The sequence below is a fragment of the Mytilus galloprovincialis genome, chromosome 7, assembly GCF_965363235.1.
Source record: "Mytilus galloprovincialis chromosome 7, xbMytGall1.hap1.1, whole genome shotgun sequence".
Taxonomy (NCBI): Eukaryota; Metazoa; Mollusca; class Bivalvia; order Mytilida; family Mytilidae; genus Mytilus; species Mytilus galloprovincialis.
This window is the reverse complement of record NC_134844.1, coordinates 23749488-23761520: the sequence shown is the minus strand read 5'-3', so window position 1 is coordinate 23761520 and position 12033 is coordinate 23749488.

Sequence of the window (12033 nt, the reverse complement as noted above, 5' to 3'; positions counted from 1 at the left end):
GAAATTTGTTGTGGACTTTAGCGGTGTTGTGGACTTTAGAGGAATTGTGGACTTTAACGGTGCCACAGTATCAAAATGAAGATTCAAGTCGGTATAAAGTTTAACAATTTAACAAACGATCCAACGAGAATATAAACGATGTTACAATATTGAGTCCGGTGTTTACGACATAAATGTCTCAGTTTTGAACTATATTGAGGTCCACTGTAATACAATTACCAGAGGTATCATAACTAATGTTTCACAGTTTCATGTTGATGAAGAACTATTTCTGTACCGATGTCTGCTGTATAGCGGACATATCATAATGCATTGAAAAAACAATTATTGGCAGAAGTCATATATTTAGTCTGAGTTTTTGATGCAAATATGAACAGATGAATTAATGTTATGAAAATACAAATTACGAACAGCAGACCCTTTAAATATTTTATATACTAGAAAAGTTATTAAAATCATCACATTTGTTAATGCATAAAAAATTCCTTACAAAAAAATCTCTCTTACATGTATGATAATTTTATAAGTAATGTCGCTCACATATGAAACGTTACCAACTGCTCTTTTAGACTATTTCATAGACTAAAATGTTGAGAGAAATAGAAAATAATGCCCTTTAAAAATTTCTATTGAAGTTAACAAACGAAATATTTGTATATCAAGGAAATGCATTAATAAAGTGTCTAATAGCTGTTAATGAAAACATATTAAATGTCAAAAAGTTGCTAAATCGTTCAATTATTATATTGAAATAGTTTTATCAACATAATATCATAAATTGTAATGTATGTTAATAAAATATTTAATGTATGTTAACAAAATATTGATTCAGTCATATAAAGAATCCATTACAGTCCTACAGTTGACCTAAGCATGAGCATGGAAGTGTATTATATTGACTTATATAATACTTCCATGACCTAAGTAACAGCTGTGATAGTGGAGTCCTATAAATGTATCGATTCATAACCGTTGCTCCTTTTTGTTAAGATATTTATTAAAGAAATAAGGCGTTAATTAGTTCATGATATTTAAACTTGTATGTATGAAAAGTAGACCTATTTCATGAAATGAATAAGCAAAAATACAACAATAATAAAATCTGTATGGTCGATAAGTACCAATTTTGAATCTTTAAAATCAAGGTTATCAAACAATGATAAATCAGTTTTCAGATTAATGAAATATAATTTTTGACAATAATAACTATTATAATTCTTATGCTATCTTTTTTTTTAAATTATCGTTGAATAAGACAAAAATAAATAATACACTAACAGATGCAATTCAAATTGTCATTTTTTACGAAAACGTAGGGATCTTCTTTTAAACAATACAATAAAAGGGCGAACATGCAGCAAAGAAATTGTTACACCATTTGTTCTGTTCTTTTAATTAAATGAATTATAGTTTGATGTAAATGGTTTGCAATTTTTATATATGTGCATTATATATGTAATGAGACTCAAGACTTAGTATAAAGATATTGCAAACAGTTTCGGTATTCGACTCTGTTGTGAGGTATTGCACTTCACTATTTTCGGTTCTTGTCTTTGAAGTAGTATTGCAATGTAATAGTTTCAGTCCTCGGCTCTGACGTGTGGTATTGCACATTACTATTTTCTGTATTCAACTCTGTTGTGGGGTATTGCACCTCATTATTTCCGGCCCTCTGCTATGGAACGCCGACACTGTCTTATTATGACAGTTCTCATTATATGATGTTCATTTGCCTGTATATGATGTTATTTTACCCTTATATGATGTGCAAATGACATTATATGATGTGCACTTGTCCTTATATGATGTACACTTGTCATTATGTGATGTGAACTTGTCCTTATATGATGTACACTTGTCATTATATAATGTGAAGTTGTCCTTATATGCTGTCCAAACACATTTATATGAGGTACAAACATCTTTACATCATGTCCACAATTCATTATATAATGTGCTTTTTCCATTATGTCATGTGATTGCGTCCTTATATTATGTGATGCTTTCCTTATACGATGTAGAAACGGCATTATGTGATGTGCAATCACCTGTATATGATGACAATGTGACATTATCTGATGTGCAAATTATATTATATGATGTGCAAATGGTCTTATACATGTATCATGTACAGATGTCGTTATAATATGTGTAAACTTCTTTATATGATGCGAACGTATCCTTATGTTATGTGCTAACATCGTTATACTGTTATATGATGTGGTAATGTCATTATATTATGACAATGTAACATCATAGGGTGTGGTTCGGTTTACATCTTTATAGGGTGTCAGAACAGCAGTATGATGATGTCGAAACATCATTATGATGATGTGCATTCATCGTCCTGATGGTCAATGAACATGATTATGATTAAAGCGATTACTCACTACGTCAGAACTGATTCCGATCTGCTTCTACAGAATTAATATAAACCCGGATCAAATCTTAAGCTATCGTTTGGAAAATGGTTGAGATGTAAAAAGAAAAAACCTTGACATGTTTGTTCCTTGATTAAAGATGAAAAAAATCACACCAGATATTATTGATGGAAAATTGTCAAATTATGAATTTTTATCGATGGGTCTACAATAATGAATATACGGGATCTACAATAATGAGCATATGTAGTTAACTTATTACGTTTTAGAAATAGATCTTTAATCTTTTAAGCGAAAGTGCATTTTTAAGATAAAGTGAGACAATGCATTTTAAAAATCACACCAGATATTATTGATGGAAAATTGTCAAATTATGAATTTTTATCGATGGGTCTACAATAATGAATATACGGGATCTACAATATTGAGCATATGTAGTTACATGTAACTTATTACGTTTTAGAAATAGATCTTTAATCTTTTAAGCGAAAGTGCATTTTTAAGATAAAGTGAGACATTTGCATTTTAACAAAAAATAACGTTTCAAACATTTCGGCGGAAGATTAAGATCAATTGATACAGGAACTAGTTGAAGAATTTCCCTGCAGCGGTGAAAATATGATAAAACAAATTTTGTGGCTCTTATTTATAGCTTGCTGTTCGGTTTGAGTAAAAGCTCCGTGTTGAAGGCCGTAATTTAACCTATAATTGTTTCCTTTTACACATTATGACTTAGATGTAGAGTAGTTTCTTTGGCACTCATATCATATCTTCTTATTTCTATTCATTCCAAAAGACACCAATGAACTCAGAGTCAATTTTAAAAATTATTAATAACGATAGCTACAAAATTATCCTCTCTTGCATTTATAATTGTACCGGTATGGATGATTGGTTGATTAATATGTTGATTGATTGCTTTTTAACGCCACTTTCAACACCATCATGCTATATCGTGGCGGTGAGTTTTTATATTGATGGAAGAAGCCGAAGTCCCCGGAAAGAACCACCGACTTTCGGTAGGAAAAACTAATAATTCTATTAAATTAAGATTGGAGTCGAGCTTACCTGCCACGTGTGGGATTCGAACTCACAACCTACATGTAAGTGTTGACAGGCTAAATACTTGGACTACTCGCCAACCGAGCCCCCCCCCCCAACCCACCCACCCCCAAAAAAGGAATTAAAGGAGATATGGGATGACCTTCAACTCAGTGCATGACACGTGATTGCATCTTTTTATTATGTTTTCGTGCATTTATTGCACACTTACATGATTATGAATGTATGCTTGACGTCCATCGGAAAATTGAAATATATATTCATTATCACTGAACCAGTATATATTTATTTAGGGGCCAGCTGAAGGACGCCTCCGGTTGCATTGAAGACCTGTTGGTGACCTTCTGCTGTTGTCTGCTCTATGGTCGGGTTGTTGTTTCTTTGGCACATTCCCCATTTCCATTCTCAATTTTATTATACATATATATAAAAGACTATGTGTTATGATTGCCAATGAGACAACTCTCCACAAAACACCAAATGACACAGAAATTAACAACTATAGGTCACCTTACGGCCTTCAACAATGAGCAAAGCCCATACTGCATAATCAGCTATAAAAGGCCCCTTAATGACAAATGTAAAACAATTCAAACAAAAAAACTAACGACATAATTTATGTACAAAAAATGAACGAAAAACAAAAACCGGTATGTAAAACGTCAACAGACGACAACCCACTGAATTACAGGCTCCAGACTTGGGACAGGTGCATATTCGTACGGGAACATATTAATGTAAAATGAATATTAACCCTGTTTTGTAATAGACCAACATCCTGAGTCGGATTTTTAACATGCTACTTCACAGAAATCCATTTCACCTTACCCGGACAGATTATTCTGATAAATATGAGAAAATGAGAGAAAAAATAAAACAATAGTGTTTGTCCTGGAACAAGGAAGCACACGTCCTCCTGCCCACATTTCATGTTTACATAACGATGACCGTGAGGGCATTCCGATGTATTTTCGCAACAGAGATTTGACTTTCGACTTTGACTGGTGCATGTTACCGATCGTATAAAAACGCAGACATAACCGAGTGCAAAATAGCTTTCCTTGTCGCTTCAAGTAATACTCATAAAAATTTTTTTTAGAACATATTAAATTAATTATATGAAAATGTTGCGTCGTTAGAAATATATTTTTAAGTTATAAGTAAGTTATATCTAGGCACACATACAGGACAATTGTGTTAACGCATTCGGAAGAACATCTCAAGAACGTTTATACGGGAAAAATGAATGCCTACATAAATCCAAACTATTAGAAAATCCGAATTATTATAGAAGTGTTTTCACCATGCACTTGCACTGCACTATTATTAGAATAGTAGAATAGAATGCTATAGCATTTGGATAAAAATAATGTATACATGTAACTGTGACTTTTAATATTTTAGGTTTATCTTTAAAACTACAATAGATTAAAAAAAAAAAATACTGCAATGTGTCGGAATATATTTTATGGTAAATTTTAAGGTCCCATTTTGGGCAATTTTGGCTCTTATGAGTTTTGTTGTTTTATTGCCTTTTATCTTGATACTTATTTATAGGGAAACCTTTTCTGAGCAAAATAGTTTTCTCGTTTGAATTGTTTTACATTGTCATTTCGGGGCCTTTTGTACTGACTATGCGGTATGGGCTTTGCTCATTGTTGAAGGCCTTACGGTTACCTATAAGTGTTAATTTCTGTGTCATTTTGATCTCTTGTGGAGAGTTGTCTTATTGGCAATCATACCACGTCTTCTTTTTTATATTATAAGAACAGATTTAAAAATAAGTAAATTATAATTATTGTCATTTTCATCATTGGTGGTGGGGACGGCGTAGGAAAGATGGGAATTACTTTAATTTATTTTCCAAGTTATTACAGTGAAATAGGGAAAAAAACAAATCATTACAAAGACATAAACTTTTCACGACTCCCCCCCTCTAAAAAAAACCACAAGAGAACAATTAAACACACCTTTCTCAATACGTTAAAAAAATGTTCATTGAAATAAGTTGAAAACAAACAATCTGTATATACAAATATGTGAACATTACCAAACCTGACCATTTTGCATTTCGCGGGCAATACGTGGATTAAGCATGCAGTCTTCGAATTTGGATATTTTGGCTTTTTCTGAGGAAAAAAAGATTGTTTCAAAGACAAATAAAGGAAGTATAAAACACTACATGTATACGTCATATCACAAATATATCCGACTTTGTATGGTTTTGGAGGAGTAACACTTAAGAATTGAATGCTTCTTTTTGTAACTTCATTGGGTTGTAAAAGCGTTGACCGAAGTACATTTTGTATGAAGCGCGGAAGCGCTTCATACTAAAAATGTGCACACGGTCAACGCTTTTACAACCCTATGAAGTTACAAAAAGAAGCATTCAATACTTAGAATGAAATTCAAAACAGTGTGGTTGTGGCCATTGATTGACAGATTAAATTCATCCATTGACTGGGACAATTTAGGTGAACGTTTGTATGCAACGATCACTGCTCACTATGTACTTTTTAAAGACACTTAAACTATGGGGTCACCAAAGGTTCTCAACAGCTTAATAAAGTAATTCGAAAAATTAATCAGAAATAACACGATGTTTTGATTTATATCAATTATATAAATCAAAACATAAAGGTTATTCCTGATTAATTTTTCGAATTATTTTATAATTAAAGGCGTTAAGAAACCTTTGGTGACCCCACAGTTTAAATGTCTATCGTAGGTACGTCGTGAACAGTGGTCTTTACAGACAAACGTTCACGTAAATTGTCCCAGTCAATGGATGAATTTAATGTGTCAATCAATGGCCACAGCCACACTGTTTTGAATTTCATTCTATAATTACATTTTTTTAGCAATTATCATGAAAACACGAATTTTATTAGTTTTATTTAATTCACCTGTGCACTTTATTGTGGGATCACGTGTTATCATGAATGAAAAGTTTTATTGAGCAATACAATTGCTTACGGAATAACCGTGACGTGATGTGCAGTTAGCCAATCAGAATAAAGTATCATAATGAAACATACATCTAATGTAATTATTACATCCTACATCTTACCATTTATATTATTCAATAACAGTTTATAAAACAAACCATCTCGCCATATTATGCATGAGTAGATAATGTTATAGCTATCGTTGTGAAATATTTTTAACACTGACTGAGTTCAATGATGCATTTTGCAATAAATAGAAATAAGAAGATGTGGTATGAGAGCCAATGAGAAAACTCTCCATCCATGTCATAATTTGTAAGAGTAAACACTCATAGGTCAAAGTACGACATGCAACACGTAGCTTTTGCTAAACCCAAATAGCAACCTATAAAGAGCCTCAAAATTTGTTTTATCATATTTTCGCCACAGCCGCAAATTTCTCCAATTAGCTCCTGTATTAATTGATCTTTAAGTTATCTCCCTCTGAACTGTTTAAAACGTTGATTTTGTTAAATTGCATTGTCTCATTTTTCCTATTAATTGCACTCTCGTTAGCGATGGACACATATTTGAGCCGGGTTTATAGTTTACAGAAGCAGATCGGAATCAGTTATGACGTAGACAGTAATCATTCTAATCGTAATCATGTTCATTGACCATAAGGACGATGAAAGCACATCATATAATGACGTTTCGACATCATATAATGAAGTTAACCAAACCACATAATATAAGATTACAAGCACATAATATAATGACACAACCACATCATATAAAGATATTTGCTCATAATATAATGATATGTACACATCATATAAGTATATTTGCACATGACATAAGTATATTTGCACATCATATAAGGATCGTTGTACATAATATAAGTACGTTTGCACATCATATAAGAATGTTTGCACATCATATAAGTACATTCGCACATCATATAAGTACATATGCACATCATATAAGTATATTTGCACATCATATATGTATATAAGCACATCATATAAGTATATATGCACATCATATAAGTATACATGCACATCATATAATGATGTTTGCACATCAAATAATGATGTTTGTACATCATATATGGATGTTTGCACATCATGTAAGGATATTTGCATATCATATAATGACAATTGCACATCATATAAAGGTAAATGCACATCATATAAAGAAAATGGTCATAACAAGACAGTGTTGGCTTTCCATACTCTGCTCTGTTGAGTGGTATTGTACATTAATATTATCAGGTGTTCATATGGATTGATATGGGAGGAAAATGAAAATGTCCTACGTTTGGATGTCAGAAGCGATTCTCAGGATATTACATTTGAGAAAAGCTCAAAACCAAAATCGGATATTGAAGAATGTATGATACACACGAATCTACTTGATCAAAAGGAACAAAAGGCAACGCAAATTTGTCTATGGTCAACTTTGCCAGTGGCAGTTTCATAATATTAATAGGATTAAAAATGAGACAACTACCAACCAGAGACCAATGACAGGGATGTAAACAACTGCAGAGAACCACGTACTGATTTTAACAATGAACAAAACCAATACCCTATAGGAGTCTATAACAGGCCTCATTTCCTGACTGTGTCACTGAACAAACTATGCAACTCCAGCATTACATTTAACACCCCAAATCCAATATTAAAAAGCATCGACCTTTGTTATACAAGCAAAACGTTTGAAGTATTCGCTTTGATTGTGCCCAATATGTTTATTTGTCAGATTGCTCTGCTTTGAGTACAAAGGAAAATTGAAGGTATGCAGAATCACTTATTGTTAAGTACACGCAAGAAAACGATAAATGCTAGGTTAAATATTGAAACTTCGGAGAGAAAAACAATCGTGCAAATATTTTTGAAGCATTTTGAATATAAAACATTTAAATGTTTGAATACGCAGTAAAAATGTTTTCTTTTGCTTGTCAATAGTTTTTAGAGGTAACATTATTTCCTAAACACTAGCTTGTCGTCAATCAATTAATGCTGATATATTTGCACCGATTATTACTAAATAACAGGTCAAGCATTGAGTTTGAAAGAGTTGTCCAAATTTGAGGTTCACAAACATTTTTCTTTTTAATATTTTAATCAAACCGCAATGAAAAAAATGTATACGATTTCCATTATTTTTCTTATTTCTTAGTAAATCTTTATATATATACACTGTAGTTATAGGCTAAACCCTCTTCTTTGGCAAGATAAGACATTTATTAGTGTGAAAAAAAAACAACCAAAAACGATTGCTTCTAAAATAATGAGTAACATAAATAAACAATTTAAAAAAATAATATTTAAAAAAAAATATTCTACGTTTTTTCCATTGCTTTCAACTTACATATTAGACATCAAAGAAGAATGAAAAATATTACATTTGGAAAACATTTATGCTGGATACCTCTATTATATTCTTTCAAATATAAGGTTATTTTTTTAAAAGGAAAAAAGGTCTACATGTAAATTCAACAATTCATACAAAAACTAACAAACACTTCAAACAGACTTATTCAGAAGGGATATAGTTACGATACTGTTGTCAGGTCATCAAGAATGGAATATTTTGGTATTAATATTGATTCACACATAAAGTCTTTGCATTAGACATATTTAAGCACATTTATTCTAAAACCAGTTGTTTGCATGATACGGGTTATGTTCTTCTCATATATTTTATGATGGTATGATACTAAATCCCTAACGGAGTGGATTGTGCTTGATTTTCATATGATGAAGACAATAATCATTCTAATCAGTTTATATAAGGGCTTGAGCTGGCATGTCAGTATAACTGTTAAAGTCATGTATCATTGTCATTTTCCATATTTATTTGGTACCTATTATGGCATTGAACTCGGACTTCTTTTAAACTGAATATCAATGTGCGTATTACTTTTTAGCTCACCTGGCCCAAAGGGCCAAGTGAGCTTTTCCCATCACTTGGCGTCCGTCGTCCGTCGTCCGTCGTCCATCGTCTGTCGTCCGTCGTCGTCCGGCGTCGTTAACTTTTACAAAAATCTTCTCCTCTGAAACTACTGGGCCAAATTACACCAAACTTAGCCAAAATCATCATTGGGGTATCTAGTTTAAAAAATGTGTCCGGTGACCCGGCCAACCATCCAAGATGGCCGCCATGGCTAAAAATAGAACATAGGGGTAAAATGCAGTTTTTGGCTTATAACTCAAAAACCAAAGCATTTAGAGCAAATCTGACAGGGGTAATATTGTTTATCAGGTCAAGATCTATCTGCCCTGAAATTTTCAGATAAATCGGATAACCTGTTGTTGGGTTGCTGCCCCTGAATTAGTAATTTTAAGGAAATTTTGCTGTTTTTGGTTATTATCTTGAATATTATTATAGATAGAGATAAACTGTAAACAGCAATAATGTTCAGCAAAGTAATATTTACAAATAAGTCAAAATGACCGAAATGGTCAGTTGACCCCTTTAGGAGTTATTGCCCTTTATAGTCAATTTTTAACCATTTTTCGTAAATCTTAGTGATCTTTTACAAAAATCTTCTCCTCTGAAACTACTTGGCGAAATCAATCCAAACTTGGCCACAACCATCTTTGGGGTATGTAGTTTGAAAAATGTGTCCAGCGACCCAGCCATCCAATCAAGATGGCCGCCATGGCTAAAAATAGAACCTTGGGTAAAATGCAGTTTTTGGCTTATAACTAAAAAACCAAAGCATTTAGAGTAAATCTGACAGAGGTAAATTTGTTTATCAGGTCAAGATCTACCTGCCCTGAAATTTTCAGATGAATTGGACAACCCGGTTTTGGGTTGCTGCCCCAGAATAAGTAATTTTAATGAAATTTTGCTGTTTTTGGTTATTATCTTGAATATTATTATAGATAGAGATAAACTGTAAACAGCAATAATGTTCAGCAAAAAAAGATTTACAAATAAGTCAACATGACCGAAATGGTCAGTTGACCCCTTTAGGAGTTATTGCCCTTAATAGTCAATTTTTAACCATTTTTCGTAAATCTTAGTAATCTTTTACATCTTCTCCTCTGAAACTACTTGGCCAAATTACACCAAACTTGGCGAAAATCATCATTGGGGTATCTTGTTTAAAAATGTGTCCGGTGACCCGGCCAACCATCCAAGATGGCCGCCATGGCTAAAAATAGAACATAGGGGTAAAATGCAGTTTTGGGCTTATAACTCAAAAACCAAAGCATTTAGAGCAAATCTGACAAGGGGTAAAATTATGTAACAGGTCACGATCTATCTGCCCTGACATTTTCAGATAAATCGGATAACCTGTTGTTGGGTTGCTGCCCCTGAATTAGTAATTTTAAGGAAATTTTGCTGTTTTTGGTTATTATCTTGAATATTGTTATAGATAGAGATAACTTGTAAACAGCAATAATGTTCAGCTAAGTAAGATCTAGAAATAAGTCAACATGACCAAAATCGTCAGTTGACCCCTTAAGGAGTTGTTGCCCATTTTATTCAATTTTTAACAATTTTCACTAATTTGGTAAATTTTTGTAAATTTTTACAAAATATTTTTCACTGTATCTAAAGGTCCAAGTTTATTATAGATAGAGAAAATTCTAAGTACCAAGAATGTTCAGTAAAGTAAGATCTACAAACACATCACTATCAGCAAAACACAATTTTGTCATGAATCCATCTGTGTCCTTTGTTTAATATGCACATAGACCAAGGTGAGCGACACAGGCTCTTTAGAGCCTCTAGTTGTTTCTTTATTGTACCTTGGCTAGAGGTATAGGGGAGGGTTGAGATCTCACAAAACACCGCATTTCTGCGCCTGTCCCAAGTCAGGAGCCTCTCCATGGCCTTTGTTCTTCTTGAATGTTTTTTAATTGTGGTTCATTTATATTTTTTGAAGTTTAGTATGACGTCCATTTACACTGAACTAGTACACATTTTTATCTAGGGGCCAGCTGAGGGCCACCTCCGGGTGCGGGATTTTCTCGCTGCATTAAAGACCCATTGGTGGTCTTCGGCTGTTATCTGCTCTTTGGTTGGGTTGTTGTCCCTTTGACTCATTCCCAATTTCCATTCCCAATTTTACAATTGCTCATATTGTTTCAGTAATTATTCATCTCACTTATGCCATTAAAAATGATTATCAAAATTTCATATTATCCCCAAGAGAAAACAGCATAATTTGTTTTCCAAATAACCATTGGAATAAAACTAGAAATTGTTTAAAAAAAACATCATTAATCATTTTCGTTCTACAGTTATTGAGTTGTGTACCCATTACTGCAATTAATGAAAATCATCTTCTTCACCATATTACAAAAGTTGCACAATTTATTTTCTAAAGCTGTTTAATTATATACTCACCATATTCAATAACTTTAATAGCTAATCTAAATTTGATAAAAAATATTTTTCAAGTTTATATTTTCTTTTAATTTTCTGTAAGTTCTTAATCTTTTTTCATTAGTCATCATTAAAAAGACCTTTTTTTCCAAAATGTATTGAGATTTCCTTCATGGAGAAAGGGTTTATGTTTTGAAGGAATGTTCCCGGGAGGTAATATGCCATTTCGATAATATACTATCAACCCCTTTTGAATGAGAATACTTCCTTCTTTTAAACTATTTTAAAGACACATTTAAAAAACTAAATATTCT